The sequence below is a fragment of the Temnothorax americanus genome, unplaced genomic scaffold (assembly GCF_048541705.1).
Source record: "Temnothorax americanus isolate GAGA-0224 unplaced genomic scaffold, ASM4854170v1 Scaffold80, whole genome shotgun sequence".
Lineage (NCBI taxonomy): Eukaryota > Metazoa > Arthropoda > Insecta > Hymenoptera > Formicidae > Temnothorax > Temnothorax americanus.
The window spans coordinates 565,957-584,668 of record NW_027509803.1 but is presented as its reverse complement, the minus strand read 5'-3'; the positions used below and the strand labels follow the sequence as shown (position 1 = coordinate 584,668).

The following is an 18,712-nucleotide window of genomic DNA, read 5'->3' as shown; positions in this document are numbered from 1 at the left end:
GAAATAAATATCACGCGTGGACATTCTATTTTCAAATGAGCGACACTTAGTGGAAGCACGTATATGTCGTACCTATCTACAGATATAATTTTGCATGTATTAACAAAAAAATAACATTAAATAAAATGGTAGGATTTTGATAAGGCGCAAAGGTAAAATTCATTATATGTTTTTTAAATAAATTAGTATCAAGGTATTTAGTTGTTATTTTACCCCAAGGATTAGGTCCACACAAACTCTTGGCAATCTCCAACATTCTTTCAATCGTATTAATACCTGTATTAATAAGAAATGTATCGGGAGGTTCGTCAATAAATTTTTTCTCGATAAACATATTTGATTTTTCATTAAGATATCTTATCTGTAGTGAGCCCACAGCAATAATCACCGCATAAGATGGGACCGGATCTCTATTTGACGGAATTCATGTTTGTACCTCTAGCTCCGGTCCCACGCGGTCTACTGCTTGATGCAAAAGTGCAGACATAACAACCGTAAAATGTTTTGGTGCCAAAATCTGTAATATGTAATATACGTCAATAAAAATTAAATAGATATTTTATTTTAGTTTAATTAAAACAGTTTAATTAAAACAGTTTATTAGAAAATATAAGCATTTATGTTTAAAAAAAATTAATTTTTTTTTTTACAAAAGTATTACATTTCTTACGTCTATTAAGCTGACACAGCCAATTCAGCACAATCGATTAAAATTTATACAGAAATTTAGTGCTTTTTTGTTGCTAATTTGTTGCTCAATTCCCAATTTTGTTTCTCCTACTGTTTCGGAGAAAATAGTAGCTGTGCTAACTTATGTTTAAAGTTAACACAGCCATTTAAAAAATTGTGTTAAATAAAAAAAAGGACATATTCTTTTAGTGCTTTTTTTTTGCTAATTTGTTGCTCTATTCCCGATTTCGTAATTTCATTTTTGAACCTTGGAAACTACCCCCAAAACTATTTCTCCTTAAAAAAATACTCTAAAATTGTAAATTAGTCAGATATTTAATTAATTATGTTCAAGATTAGTTAATTACGTTTTACTGATTTTATTGCCAACCATTTGCATTAATTCCGATTTTGTTGCTCCACCCTTAATGCTTAAAAACCACCCTTAGCTTATATCCTATACAAGCACAATCTATTTAAATTGTAAATTAAACAGATTTCCAAATTGATTATGCATCCCTGATTTTGTTGCTCGTTATTTTTAACAAATTCGATTTTGTTGCTCGCTATTTTTAACAAATTCAATTTTGTTGCTCCACCTTTAATGCTTAAAAACCACCCTTATAGCTTATCCTACACCAGCACAACGCCTTAAAATTGTAAATTAAACAGATTTCCGAATTGATTATGCATCCCTGATTTTGTTGCTCGCTATTTTTAACAAATTCGATTTTGTTTCTTTACCCTTAATGCTCAAAAACCACCCTTAGCTTATCCTACACCAGCCAACGCCTTAAAATTGTAAATTAAACAGATTTCCGAATTGATTATCGAGTGCGTAAAGCTCACCCGCGTGATTCAGTGGCTCGCCTTCAACATTACTGAGTGTGTAAAGCGCGTCAACTAGGGTAAACCAGCCAGTGAATGAACAAATAAGTGGTGTCTCCTATTCATTAGAGACGTGAAATAAAATTATTATCCGTATCACTTTCAGCATCGATGTAGTTGATTCAATATATCATATTGATTATTAAAAAAAAATATTAAAGGTGCTTTCAGAATAAAACATTTAGAAAATAAATGGAAAAGTGACAAAAGGACCGATATACCAGTGAATGAACAAAATTGCCAGTAAATGAACGGCTGCTTACTAGTGAATGAACATATGTATTTCATGTAGATACATACCTACTAATGTATATAGATCTTAATAATTAAAATTAAATATTATATTTTAACAATCACAGAATGTTATTTTTGCACTGGAATAATACTATAAAGCATATAAACCTATGTATTATAAAGCTAATCTAACTTAACCTAACATAAAGCTTTTTTGGCTTCTTAACTCTTGACAATAATTTTATCTCGAATCGGGGATTAAAGTAACTTTACTTCTTTTCAGTCTCAGAATTAATAAATTTCTTTTTCTTTGACGTAGACTTACTAGTTACTCTTTTTTCATTTTTTGGAATAATTTGATCAACATATTTACAGCAGTATCTTCTGTAGTTATTGAATCATATGTATAATAGCTATAGAGACGTTTTTTTTTAATTAAAAATGTCGAAAATTAAAAATGTCAAGTCAATTTATCTTGATTACTATCATTACTATCTAGATACTACCTAATTACCAAAATAGAGCCCACATGTTCATTCACTGGGAAAAGGTTAGAAAATCACACCAGTAAATAGACATCATTATATTTAGCGTTTACACACACACATATATATATATATATATATATATATATGTAAACCAGCTTGTAAAGCGCGCCACGAATCCATATGGCACCTCGTTTCGCGTGGAAAGTGTATGCGTGAACTATTTCGATGTATATATTAGTTATTATGCCTTCCAATACTCAAAATAGCTGCTATATTTTCGAAACATTTTTTGTTAATAACTTTTTAACGAATAACAAGCGCGGGCTAAAATTTTCTGAAGGTCACTCAGGAGGGTGACCTTGACAACATACTAAAATATCAAGGTCATCCAAGGTGGCCCCCCCCCCCCATCTAAACAATTACCTATAATTTGAACAATAAAAATAATCAACAAACGTTTCAGCCTTCTTCAGTGTGACAAAATAATGACATTGGTCGTTGAATATAAATACCGGAATAGTAGTTACAAGTTAAAATTAAATTAAAGATTAAAAATTACAATACCCTCTTATATTAACATAATTGAAACGCCAATAATCGCTTACATACATGCTATCGTCAATCGCATACATATATACGTCGTATCAATCTCGATCACAGCTCTCCGAAGCAGGAAACACATCGTGTCCAGTTTTTGTTCGAGTGTCCATGGGTCGATCGAGGAAGGATCCGTCTCTATTGTCCAACTCATTATTGCAGTCAAACGTTAGGTAGGACTGATGCCGAATGTCCTTATATGAATTATTTAATTAAGTGTTGAAATTGAACGTAATACAAATCAGAATTATTCTAAGTATTGTCCAAATTATATTGCATGGTAGCAATTGCTACCATTGCTATGGTAGCACAAACATCCAGCTAGTTTGCAAGCCTTTTGTTTAAATATTATTTAACTTATTACATTGAAACTGATCGTGTTGCACTGAACAACAAAACGGCATGATAACATGCTACCTGCCGGCTCGAGTCACGATACCCTAATAATTGCAATGTATTTTTAATATAGCAAATTGCTCGACGGATAAGCAGACCCAATGACAATTTTGATCACTTGCGGTCAATAAACTTCTAACACTTTGTAAAATAAATAATCTAACATATTCTTTACTTTTGAATTAAAAATTATACGATATGCACTGCGTTCCGTGAACTCGGTTTGACAATGGTAGGTATGTTATCGAGAACTTGGAATTTTTAATTGATTATATAGCAATCGAGTTACAGTCAGACGGCCGAAAAAATTAAAGCGCTTATAGTAAGATTTATTCTAATTGAATACCTGCGAATGATTAACGATCGCACGAAATATTCATAATGAAATAATATGTATATAATTTCCATCTAACATTTAATAAATAAAAGCTGCGTGAAATATCGCGAAACAGATATATAATTACTGATAGTTAATTAATTAATTGAGTAGACTAATGCCAGTGGCTAATGGTTTACACAAACTGATCATGTTTTCTTGTACAATAAAACGAGGAATAACACGCTGCATGAATATTCGAGTTGTGTCACTCGGCTGAGTGCAATGCACTTTTGATACAACAATTTGTCCACGGTCTTAGATTCGATTTCGTATTACTTACACAGTTGTTTAGTTTTATTCCGTGCTACATCCATAATGTGTTATTGCGTCATAATGGATTGTAAAAATAATTTTAAAATTGACATTATTTAATAGCGTGAAAGAAATAAATAGAATCAATAAAAGATCGAGCATGCATAATTTTTAATCCTTTATACATATGTACCTAATGTCCAAAATACAGATATGGAGACTATATAAAATTATAAAGAAGTGGAATATTTTTTATTGATACTTTTGTAAATGTTACACATATTTCCTTTCCAAGTAACAACGGCGCGTTGGCTTTGATACCTCTGTAGTAATGCATCGTTACGTGTTAGTGAGTAAGATCGTCGCGCTATTCGCGCTATCATTCACGCAGCGACTGTCGTATTAGCGTTTAGTGCCACCGACGCTCTGCTTACCAACATGTTATTTTCCCTCGGTAATTTCTTGTCACTAATTTCGTGAATGTCAGTCCGCTTGATAACTTAATATTTATGATTGACGATTTGTAGCATGTGTCAAAACCATAGCAGTTTGTTCAAGCAGGCACTTAGTGCGAATTATTCATTAGAAGAGAAGACCGAAACAATAGAAATATAAGTAAAAAATTAGAAATTGTTATTCCGCAGTAATATCTACGGTCACATGCGCTAATAATCTCTCAAATTTATAAAATTATTAAACGAATGTGACATACATAGCAACGTACGAGTACAAGAAAAAGTACTATTTTTTTAAAACAAATTATGCAATACAGGGTGTTTGAAAAAAGGGTAAAATATATTAAGGAGATTTAGTATGCCCAAAAACAAATCAAAAAGTCTTAATAAACATGGTTCCTTAAATGAATTGTTTGCGAATAAATCCGGGTTGGCGAATGCGGTTTTAGTTAATAAGTTTGGTTGCATTACGGTTTTGAATAATTATGGCTTTTTACACCAACGTAGAAATGGTAAACATGTTCCTGCTAACGGTAATACTCTAGAATTAAGCGCGTCGTCGTCTGTTTAAAAATAACAATATTAAAAACAAAAAAATAAAAATATCTCAAAAACGGGTCATTTTTGAATCCATGTTTATTATGACTTTTTGACTTGTTTCTGGACATGCTAAATCTTTTCAAAATATTTTATTCTTTTTTTGGAACACTATGTTTATATAATTTTTATTTTTTGTAGGATAGAACTTTTCCACTTATCAGTTATTACAGATTGAAGAATGAAGAGAGATAGTTACTGCTGTAATCGATAAGATGTATGAATGTTTAGAAAGAATTGTGTTTGATCTTTGCAGCATGTATTTGCGTGAAATCGATTGTAATACATTTGATTGAAGTGTTCCTAAATAAGTGACTTTTGCAAACTATTTGCACATAATTTTGCTTATGACTTTCCATATATACACATTAATGCAAATTCTTAGAATGCCTACATATTTCTTTATATATATATAAATATATCAAATTAATACTTTTACTTCGCCAGTGAGTAGTGAAATTACAAAAATCCTTTGTTGCGACCAAACTGGCTAATATTTATTTAACAAGCACAACGCGTTTCAACCAAGATTCCGGTCCTTCTCAAGTGCGTACAATAAATTAACGCTTGCAAAACACTTCATTATACACAATGTGGCAGCAATGAGTCTACGAACAATACTAACACCGACTCGGTAATGTTTTTTCTGAAAAGAACATGAATAAATGGATCGTCAACGTGAGTAGCAAACAGATTCCCGACCACGTTTTGAAATTTCTTAGCTTAGGTGACAGATTTGGCTTTCCGATTAATTTTTGTGATAGAAATGACCGCGTTGACTCTGTCTTGCTTGTAATAAAAAGTTTCGAACTTAATAGTCACGAAATTAACCAAGATAGTGCTAATGAAATACGCTTATCGATTTCTAATATATTACAAGGGTTTTTTTTACTAATAAACAACATGTAAATCACATTGACAGATTTATCTCGGACTTATTTTACAAATGTAAAAAATTTTTGAAAAATAACGACGACCTCTGTTGGTCACAAAAGCTGATAAAGGCCAAGTTACTGTTGTCATAGACAAAACGACTTACATAGAACAAATGACTGACTTACTCAACGACCAGACAACATATAAGAAAGTCGATCAAAATTGCTGTTTCTTTAAAAACATTTCGATTAAAATCTACATACAATTTTAAATGGGTATGGATTGCACGTGCCAATTCTTATAATTAGAAAAATTGAAATAAAAAAATATAAGTATGTAATAAATAATGATATATAAATGTATATAGTATAAATACATGACAGAAAATGATACATTGTAATTAAAATTACTATTGCAATTGCGTGTAATATTATTTATAAAATCCAAACAATTCAAGACTTTTATACTAAATACAATATATTTCATGCATTTATGAAGATACGCAAAATATTGTCAGTCAATTAGAACTGTTAGAGAATGGTCTAATTTTGGAAACTTTAAATTACTAGAGAACTAAGGATATGTGCAGTAGTTCCGTCTTTCAAACATCTTTATAAATTCCGTATATGTTTCTTATTTTATTATATCTTCTTTAAAAAGAGACTAAATATAAATGAATTCAAAGTTATTTATATTATGCTTACGTAACTAATTAAATAATTGAAATACCTGGTTTCGCGCAAAAGAGTGTGGATTATAATTATTTCTTGAAATATTCGTTTTAAGAGAGTCTTTCCACGTTAGAGCCTTTCCAAATGACTTGCGGTAATAGATCTTTATGCCTAAACTGGCTGCACAATTAAAGGCCGCAGTATTGCTTTTAACTTTCTATCACTTTTTTTTGTTTGGCAACATATTCTGTTTATTAGAATGTCGGATAATCAAAGCTATTATAAATTTTCGCGTAAACATATTTGAGTTACATAAATTACTTAAATGACAAAGGGTCTTAAAGTCGTAACAGGATCGTTTGTGTCGATATTATTATTTGTACGTGAATTTTTGTATTATACTTATTCCAACTTATTGTCAGTGCAACGCGTCAAATATTTTTTTAAACACAGTTCTAGTTTAGAAAATATTAATTTTAAATAACTAAAAAAGTATATTTTTAAAAATATAAATCATTTTAATTAATAATTTAGATATTCGTTACTTCTACATGTTATGTCAAAATATAAAAATTTAAAAACTTCAAGTTAGATGCGCCACGCCTTCCTATATTTATATCCGATAGAGCTCAAATTTTGCACTATTTTTTTTCCCCAAATGGACAACTTTAGAGAGCGTTGTGAAAAAAATTCAAAAGTTGAAATATAAAGTCCACTTTACATTACGTTTACATAGAAGCACTAATAGAATGAAAAATATACTTGACGCCTTTTTACACACACACACACACACACACACACACACACACACACACACACACACACACACACACACACACAAACACAAACACAAACACAAACACAAACACAAACACAAACACAAACACAAACACAAACACAAACACAAACACAAACACAAACACAAACACAAACACAAACACAAACACAAACACAAACACAAACACAAACACAAACACAAACACAAACACAAACACAAACACAAACACAAACACAAACACAAACACAAACACAAACACAAACACAAACACAAACACAAACACAAACACAAACACAAACACAAACACAAACACAAACACACACACATACACACACACATTCTTACCCTTTCTTATATCTTCCTTTAGGCTTAAATTATTTCAATATTTAGTTATTATATTTATAATGCATTGTTACACTATTACACTTATGGATGTAGCAAGGAATAAAACTAAACAATCGTGTATATAATATAGAACAGAATCGTGACGTAGCGTATTACACGCCACACAAATAAGTGGTTACGTAGTTCAATATGCATATTTTGTGCACATAGAGGAGCACCAGGTCCCATCTAAAACATGCACGTCCATTTTCAGGTTTCTCTCTGGTTGCGAAATAAAGTCGAAGCCAATATATTTAACCATATTTGACCGTATGTGAATAACATTTTGAGAAAATTTTGAGATTATTTTGCGGAAAATACTTTAATAACTATGTGAAAATATATCTATAATCTTTTTTAAAATAAGATATTTTGTTAAACAGTTAACAGTTTGTTATCGGCGATTGCGGATGCCGAACATTGTCGTATCGCGCAAATACGCACGTACATTCGCGCATGTCGCAATCAGTGCTTACTGTTTTGCGCTGAATAAATTCAACCTTGCGGTTATCCAATGTGATTTCATCGATTTGTTCGTGTCGGCGTTAATTAGAAACGTGAGCAAAAGCTTGAAATGTTAAGTACGCGTCGTGATGAAGGAGGCTTAGATTTTGAACGACGAATTTCACATAATAAGGATATTGTTTTTAGCTCTTGCTGAAAATAAACGTCAATTTAATATTTAAAGAAAAATATATTACATTTATTTATGAAGGGCTACATATTTCTTGAGAATGGAATTACATGAAGAATTACATCTGTAACATTTCCTAATTTATTGTTTATAAAAATAAAATAAATCTATATCAAACAGATCTTTTTAACACATACACAATACACACACTAAATTAATTAGGAAAAAACTATACGCTTATATTTTGTTAGTTTTACAATTATATTAAATTATTATTAACGAGACCGCTATTATAATTTTTTTAATTGAAATATTTAAGTATTTAAATTAAATGCGACATATTTTAAATCTAACATGACGTAATTTGACTTAAATAAATATTTTAATTAAAAAATGGTAATTAGTTGAACGCATTTAGTTAACTTTTTTTCAGGAATTACAATTACCTGTATTAATCCATGTTAGGTCAACCGTCTATAAAAAATATAGTTTCCTTAGCTAATACGGTTATGGAATCAACGCAAATTATGCTTCGCAACACAGTTCATTAACTTTTGGTCCCAACTCGAAGTTGAAGTTAAAGTTAAATTAGGATCGGAGTCTCCCTGCTGTAACGCAATCGCGCATAAGTGCATAATGCCGTTAGTAAATTAAGTATTTATACGAAATTATGGAATACGTGCTAATACGTGTTCATTTCATCCGAGTGTGTGTGATTACCAAGTTCGCCAGATTTCGCGTGTCTGATCGAGATTGCAGCGAGATTTTCCACGATAATACGTATATCGTGCGATGAAATAATTAATGCGAGCTAATGAGAGACGCGTGGCTACGATGGTCGTCGTGAGACAAGGACTGTGTGAGGCTTTCGCCTGGTAAATTGATGGCGTTGTCGATTACCCACGAGGGTATTAGATTGCGTGAGGTAACGCGAAAATTATTGGGACGATAGTAGACGCAGCCGATCGAAGCAGGGGCCGTAATTAATTCGCTTATTAATCTAAGTCACGTACTCAATTAGTATTCGCCGAGGTAAATCACCATTAAAGAATGATTACTTTCTCAAATCACTCATGACGAATTCGCGGAAAGTATTCCTCCCTTGAAGTTTTATTTCGAGCAAATTTTGTTTTGAAAACTCGACAAGTCTTTTTCGAAGAAAATGTTTAATTACATATTGTATTTTTATAACATTTAATTTTGAACGAAATATATTTATAGATGCGTTTGCGTTATTTATGTTTAATTTGCTCATTAGGCGTATCCACATTATATATGCATTATTCTGATCCCGAGAACAATGTTCTTATAATAAATATTTTCAAATCAATAAACATTTATCACGTAATTACATATTAATTCTATATAATAATATTCAATAATAATATTGCGGTCAAAACATAAATTATATGTTACGCCGTTTTATTGTCATAATGGAAATTCCAATAATGTTATTTGCGGCGTGTCATATCGTTCGTCAAACAAAAAGTTTAATAATACCAATCAACATCGCATTCAGCGTATAACAACATTTCCATCCGCTTTGATTGCCGATCGACCGAAAGGTGAATGATAATAAAATAAAAATTCACTTCCAAATATAGCCAATACTATAATATTCGACCGTTTCCCGCAGCGAGATTTCGCAATTTGCCGACTAATTGCGTCTTAATATCTAATTAATGTGTACTTAGCGTCTCAAGAACGAATACCTGGGGATTTAATTGCCCTCGCGGATAATGCCGTCGTTACTTATGAAAGAACGACCGTGATTGCGCTCATTTGTTTCGAGGTGTACGAGGAGTGAGTTCTGCACGCGCAGAACACAAAACCAACAGATTAACGCGGACAATTAATCAAACTTGAGAACATCATGGGACGTTTTAAAATTAAAAGGACGATTTTTCACGAGTTTTCTAGATCGAGTATACGTCCTCGTTCCTGTTGGTTTTCAATCGTCAAACTCTTTTTACGGCGTTGCTCTCCATTGTCTTTATGTACGTGCGTTTAGTTCGTGTCGCGGTGTGTGTTCTCGCTGAAGATTACATAAGAAATGCCCCGTAATTCTTTCCTCTGTCGCCAGCGCGTATAAATCATTTCGAAGCCAAGAATTGCTCTTCCGGACACTTGCTGCGGCGACACTCTTTCACGAACGGTAATAAAACGGCAGAAGCGAATAAAAAAGGTGATCATTACGCTCTGGGAAGTTCTGTCCGCTGCAATTATGGCGGTCGGCAAACTGGTATACATAATTACAATTGTTAACTTACTTTCATATAGTAAGCAATTATTGCAACTTTGAAAATTGTCTAGTTGAAAATTGGTCGAGAAGCCTTGCTTCATAATATTAAAACATTTTTGGTAAAGTAAAACACAGTTCAGAAATAAGAATCGCACAAATGAATAAAAAGAATTATAAATCGGTTATTGTTAGAACGTGACATGTATTTATAAATTTTTAATCAAAATTAATTCTTCTTAACTATTAATAAAATAATGGTTATCGGAGAATAATTTTCGTCATGCGTCAAAAGTAACGTATAATGTCACAAGCGTATAATACATTCTAATGAGATGCGATGAAATTACATTCGGTGCTAGACTTAGATTCATGCAATTTAATCATATCTGTTGAATTCTAAGCTACATAAGTTTATATTGAACATCACCAAATGACGACATTTCCTTTTATTTTTTCACGAATATACGGACAATCGCATTTAAATGCGAAATCGATCGCACGGGATTACTCGCGTCCAATAAAAATCACGGTATATGTATACATAACTGCGAAAAAGCATGGCTATCATCAGGTGATTCCTTCATTACCTCTCTGGAATCAGTGAGGGAGAGCGGGACTATCAAACGCCGCGGCGCCGGCTACCGAATTACGCTGGACCGCGGCCAGATGAAACGCGCGCAGGTGGGATAATCCCACCTGTCCCCTTCTCCACGAAATCGAGCTGTCGATATAACCTTTGTGGTGCTCGTGTACCGAGCACACCACAACTGGCCCGTTATAGTTGCACGTGCACACTATACACTTGCCGCGTAGTCGTCCTCGGCGAATGTTTGCGTTGTTACAAGGGTATATATGTTCGCGCGCATTTCACTGGGCAGGGCCAATAGCCACTTCGTTCTTTCTTCCTCTGTCTCTTCTACTATTTCTCTTTGACATACCAGTCATTCTTTTCCGGTGCGCTCGTGAAAGGACTTTTGACCCCATCGTGTTTATTGGTCGGATTGATGCGGTTGACCAACGTCGATTTTGTACGTTTTCACACGATTGACGTCGGTCTTTCAGGTTTTTCTGCAGGTGTATTAAAGCGGATGTAAAAATTCGACGACTTCTGTAAACGCACGATTGCAATTCCTAAGTTTATGAAATATGAGATCGTGCGGCAGAGTGAGAAGGGATTACCTATAGATAGAGATTATTAAAATTATGCTTTATCTCCGAAAAATGGATTTTTTATTTCACCGATTATTATTGTAGCAACGTATTAATCTGTTACATGAATATTTTAATTATTATATATGTATGGATAATTTTTTTTTTCTGAAAACGTTAGACAAACTTTGGCATCTCAAGTTTTTATCTGTCTGATATTTCTTTCTTTTTCTTTAATGCAAAGTAGATTTTCCACATCTGCAACGTGAAAATTGAATCCGTATCGAAAATTGAAACTATATCGATTCAATCTCAGTTTTTTTTCAAGATATACTCGGTTTCCGGATGAAAAAGAATCTATTCCGCTTCTTCTCTCTCTCTCTCTCTTTCCCTTTCTCTCGTTTCGCACGATATTACTTTTGCTAATGCGATTACGGCGATTGTAACATAGGTATGATTAAAATATAACGTTTCGTAGCTAGATAAATTTTGGGAAAAGAAGAACTGCCAGGGGAATTAGGACGAAAATTATGTGAATCGCTCTTATTGTCTTTAGTAGTGTAATTTAATTGATGTACATCGGCGGCGGCGTATGAGTAACATATGTGGATGTACATATATGCGTATGAGTAACGTAAGCCACATGTAAAACACATGTACTTCTAATGTAAGCCAGTTATATAATTATACGTTCTAGTTGGATTTTACGGCGAATTAGGTTATTCCGAAAGCTAGGATAAAGCTTGCATTCCTAAGTTAATTTCGTGACATACAGCAGCGGAAAAGCTGCTTATGGAATACATATTTGAATGGTGTAATAATTTAAGCCGACACACGAGAAAAGCGGAAGAAAGAGATATTTTATCTATCGTAACTATATCTCTTACGATTAATGTCGGGTATTAATTATATATATATATTGTGCGAATTAAATATAAATAATTTAATGACTGAACTCTGAATCGTATTTATATATCTAATGTGGCGCGAATTCCACTTTGACGAGATTTTGCGTAATCATAATTCAAAGAAAGACGCTCCAAATTTTTTTTACAAAATAAATTTTTTTTACAATTAAGTTTGAGTTTTGGTTAATCAACGTAGATAATTAATTTTTTACAAAGTTTTATCGAAACTGGTGGTGGATTGTTTTTGAAACTCCACCCCAAAAATTTTAATATGAAATATATAAATGTTCGATTAGTATAAATTTGGTAAAATTGGCTTATAAATCGAATTGTACATTGAACTACGATTTTTGTGTTTTTTTATGATGTTTCTTTAAGCTGGCTATAATATTTATTTATTTTTTAATACTTATTGTTACTACGTTGCCATATATAATATTCTCGCACACAAATCATCCGTTTTATTTTACGGTAAAGAAGCAGACTATATTCAATAATCAAGCGTGCTGTTTCATCAATGAAACACTTTATGGACGAAGCATAATGAAGCACTTTTCGTGATTAATGTAAAATGTTAATAATGGATAAGTTAAGGCAACATAATGACATTTACAGTTCTTCTATTGAGAACGCTCAATCTAATTGTCGAGTATTTTGCAAGCACTAAAACGAGAGCGTTTGATTAATTATTTATTATTATTATTTGCAAACGCGAACGTTATCGCCGTCACATTTTGAAGTTATGTCAAAGTTTTTGGGATACTCACTTGTCGTTCCGGAGATAATATCTCTTTATTTTACAACACTTCAGGACAACTTCTGTACAAAATCGCTTTATATACGCTGTAACGTCGACGTAACGTTCGGTATGCACAATGTCCGTCACATGTCAAAGTTAGTTTTCCTTGCGTAATAGCCAAGATGTTAATTACGCTGACAACAATATCTGCACCGCAGTTGTATGGGTTTTTTCCTTCTGCCCCTTCCTCTTACAACACACATAACCGCACACACACACACACACACACACAATTGTAGATTCCCGCTTCTTTCGCTGTTGGCGATCATTAGCGAGGAAGTTATTGTCTGCTTCTCAACAAAGCGACACGTCCGAAGAGATTGATTTGTCATAGATAATTTCATGTTATGATCATCGCTGTCGAATGGTTGTTGATATCGCACGAATTCAGATATGCGATCGTGCATGAATAATTTGGACAGCTTCGTTTAGTAACGTGCTCATAAATGCTGTCAACATATTGATAAAAATGTAAATATTAATAACTTTCTTATAACTTTTTAAATATTTATAACTTTTAAATTAATATTAACTATAAATATTATAGTTGTAAAAGATTAACTATTAGAAAATGAGCATACGGGATAGAGACCCTGCAATTATTAATCATTAATTTATATATAAACTTTACCATGATCTTCGACTAAGGTATAATAGTAAGCGAAGTAGAGATACTTTTAATCATTTTAACGGATCTCTTTGTATTATAAATGCTTATGCTAGCCTTCACGTTCGTTAGTTTTGTTATCCTGCAGTTAAGAAACTATATGGCGAAGGTATTCGAGAAATAAATTCTTATATACGTCTGGTGACCGTTAATGGGGTGACATCGTGCCGCGTCGAGTAACTACTCTCTATGCAGTCAAGCATTCGTAGTTCTCCGCTCACTCTTCGTTTCGTTTTTCTTTTTTTTATCCACTTTCGCGAACCCAGCCTTGCCATTTCTTCCTCCTCCTGTCTCTTGGTCTGGCTTTGTGTTTTTTCGTCCACGCCCGCGCTCTCTTTTCTTTTTCTCTTCCCCCATTCTTCTCCATTTTTGCTCTAAACTATTTGTTTTTTTATATTCGTGATTTTCTCGTATGGTTTGCTCTTTCTCTTTATTCTCTCGTCCCTTCCTTCTTCTCGCTTGAGATTTACTGTCTTCCATTGCCGCGACCACATTTTCGAGTGATATTCACCGCTATCGGGCACGTTCTTATCGCAGCGCATAACGATTAACGTAAATTTCGGTTAAGAAAAAAAGAACAACCCGTCCGCCAGATAAGATAACTATTTATTTAGTCCTCGTAGTATATCGTAACTAAGAAAAATCCAAGTTACTACGGAGGAATGTTTACCATTGACTTAATTTTTTTGCCATTTTTACTTTTTGATTACTATCATAGGGACAAAACCATTTTTGTCTCTCTATATGATAGTAATTAATGCAACTCTGCAATTTTCGGAATATAATCTCTACAGTAGCATAATTATTGCGATTTGATATTCACTATTGTTCCAACTTGAATAACGTTATTATTCTAATCCTTATCACGCTGATATCCACCACCGCTGTAACGGAATGCACCTCGATGTGGAATACATCCCTTCGCTTTAAAACCCTAACTCCGTCAGTAGATTCAGGTAGACTTGCGAGTTCAGGAGCGGAGGTAACACTAATCTCGAGCGTGATTCGATTTACTCGTAAACTGCCCGTCGATTGAATTAAGTTGAGCTTAACGAAATCTCCTACATCGAGTCTACATCGAAACGAATTAGATTCTCACATCGCTGCACTTACATCTGCAAATACATTTTACACACGGTATTCAGGCCCAAGGTTGAAGAAACAGGTGTTCGCACGCCGCTCCGTGTAAGTAGAGCCTAGCGCACCGTTTGCGGTTGGCGCACAACCACGCTCGCGCGCTGCGCGCCGTTGGTTGCTGCAACAAAACGATAATCGAAGTCACGAGCAGCGAAATCGTTCATACGAGCTCCTCGGTTCCACCAGGCGCGCGACAATGCGACGTCGACTTCGCAGAAACGTAACTTTCTGATAAACGAGGCGGGGATTCCGCATTTCGGGAACAACGTAATGGGCGGAGAAAACGCGGTGTGTTCCCTCCTCAGACAGTTTATCGTCGCTCTTCCAGAGCACGCCAGATAGTTGTAAGTTATGCGAGCTCACGCCGCGGATTCTCATAGTGATGAAATAAAATCGGTGTACGAAAACGTGAATACCCCCGCGAACTTTGCGAAGAGCGAGGATATGTATACTTACGAATGAAAGAATTTCTCTCGCAACCGACCAGCGAAATCTCTAAGTCACATATGATTTTTAAAGTTTATTTTATACAATTATGTCATATCAATTCTGAAATATTATCAATCTGAGATTGATGTGATAATAATGAAAGCTACATAGATTATATTAAAATTATTTAGATATTAATATAGAATTTAATATTTACACTGTCTATTTGTACATTATCTATTATTAAGAACAATAAAATTTTTATAGCGATCAGAAGTTTGAATGATTACACATTCGTTATATGCTAAGTATTACAATTCAGTTTTCAATGCATTTTTCGCATTTGTTTAATTATGATTGCTTGAAATTCGAAATTGTCGAAATGCAAATGTAGATTTCTCTGTTATATAATGCTCATTTTCATAAACCGTGTAATTTATTCAAGGAATGTATTCTACTGGAAAAGATACAAAAACGTAAAAATTAGCATCAAGTATTCTGAAACCGGCGTTTTTCTGTAAATTTAAATAGAGGTGAACATTTTATATTGTATCCCGGCGCAATGGAAGCGGAAGCACGAAAACTCGCGACTCGACTCGCCAGAGAGAAAAAGAGAGAGGGTGAGGGGGAGAGGGAGGGAGGGAGGAGAGGGAGGGAGAGGGGAACAAGAGAGAGAGAGAGAGAGAGAGAGAGAGAGAGAGAGAGAGAGAGAGAGATGGTGTATTTAAATGAAAACACGGCAGGTAATTTTATTTGTGATGTTTAAACAAAAATAAGGATATACTTATGAAACAAATGGACGGTAAAGATACGCGAAATTTGCTTCAAGAAATTCCTAACAGAAATTTTGTGCTTCTCCTAAAACATTCTGTACTTTTCCGAGAATGCCTATACTTGAATCTTAGATTGCTCGATGGAAGAATTTCTATTTAATGCTCGTTGTATATTATACAAAAATTAAGTAGTCATATATAGTGCCGGCATATATTTGCGTGATTTTACGTGCTTACGTAAAGATGCACAAAGATTACAGAGCTTTATGCTGCACTTTGATATTTTACAATGGTAAACATGGCGTTAAGGGGACCCACTTTCGATGACCTTGAATTTGACATATATTGTCAAGGACACCCTCCCGAGTAACATGCAAGTGATTTTAGTTAGAGGTCGCTTTTTATTAAAAAGTTATTAACAAATAAAGTTAGCGAAATGAGAACAGTATATGTGTGAGCGGGAGGGCTGCGCAAAAATCCCTCGATATGGGATAAAAGACTATCATTTTACACATTACCTTGCAGAGTTTTCATTTAAAAAACTATATGATTTCGATGAGCGTATTGATTAGTTTCTTTGAAATTATGAGTTTAATGTATCCATTGTGTATAATGTGTGAGTAATGAATAAAACAAATATATAACCACAAAAATATCCTAAAGGGAGATGATAAACATTATGTATGTGTGTGCCTTGCTTTAACGACAATCACAACTTCTATAAATACTTAAATACTTTTAAAGCGCGTCACTAATCTATACGCCGAAGGCGTGTCCTAAAATCAGTGAGGAGGCCCTTCCCCGCCTATTTGTATACTGTTTATATACACATGTGTATATATGTAGGTCCAGAGGTATGTTCCGGGACTGTTTACGTTTTTTGAAATGTACAGTCCTGGAATATAACGCATATATATGTAATCAGATTCAAAAAACTGTCCCGAAAATTGCCGTAGAACATCAATTTTTCCCAGGACAGTCCTGGAAACTGCCAAATGTCCCGGAATATACCGATATCAAAAATAAAAGTCCCGGAACATACTTCCGGACCTACATATAATACATGTATATATATAATACATGTGTATAGTACATGTGTATATAAACAGTACACACGTAAGCGAGGGAGGGGCTACCGCACCTCTCCCGAAAGCAGGGGGTGGGGGTGAACCTAGGTTTGCGTGGAAAGTGTATGCGTGAACTATTTCGACATATTTATTAGTCATTTATGCTTTCTAATACTCAAAAAATAGCTGCTATATTTTTCAAACTTTATTTGTTAATAACTTTTTAATAAAAAGCGACCCCCGACTAAAATCACTTGCATGTTACTCGGGAGGGTGTCCTTGACAATATATATGTTAAATTCAAGGTTATCGGAAGTGGATCCCCTTAACGCCATGTTTACTTTTATAATAATTCGTATTTAATTTGTTTCCAAATTTTAAAAGAAATCTAATTAATTCCGAATCTTTTAATTAAAATCAAATTTATTAAAATTCTAATATATATGTATATTACAAATATCAGTTAAAAATCAATATCAATATCGTTGTCTGAGATGATAGATCTTGCGAAATGAATTTCACCAAAAGAAGTTGGAACCCAGTAACGGAAATCGAAAGGAAAAAATATGACCGTAGGAATGGGATTTCAGTGAGTGTATAGTGGATAATATAGAAAGAGGGTTGAGAGAAGAAAAGTATTAAATATAATAAAGACAAGCAGAAAGTCATCAGACCACAATGAAATACGTTTATAAAAAATTTATTACAATGTAATGTTATGATGGATATTTTTAAATCATATATACTTATTTTTTATGTGAATGATGATAAACGAAATATCTATTATATATCCATAATATTTTTCAAAAACACAGAAAAGCATAGAACATTTTAGCATTTCTTAATATAAAGTTAAATCTCAAAACTTTTATATAATTATACAAAATTTGCTAATTTTTGAGAAAAAAAGCGGATTAAAATATGTAATCAGGTTTCGAGTTCAATCGTAAACCTAATTAAAACATAAAATGCACTTTTGATCATAGGTCAGAGAACGATGTGTTCATAGATTTCATACCAAAATCTCATTTACACGCAAGGCACATTTTTCTTGTACTCTCGTAACCGATACGTAAGCTGCCTGATCATTGTCTTTATTTCCAACTATATCAGTCAGTCGGATCTAGTTTATACCTTGAGCCTTGATCCCTCTAAGAGGATGATAGACGAGAGCGAGCTGATGCACGCTTCATCTCGTCCGCTTCTCTCTCCGAGTGGAGTCTACTCCATGCACCGCGGTTGA

General features: G+C 33.5%; 1 protein-coding gene across 1 annotated transcript in view; it reads left to right on the top strand.

Annotated features, from left to right (window-relative positions):
• Window positions 1-18,712, top strand: part of LOC143907445 (venom dipeptidyl peptidase 4) — a 432,526-nt gene that overhangs the window by 25,011 nt on the left and 388,803 nt on the right. The gene's annotated exons all lie outside the window — the stretch shown is intronic.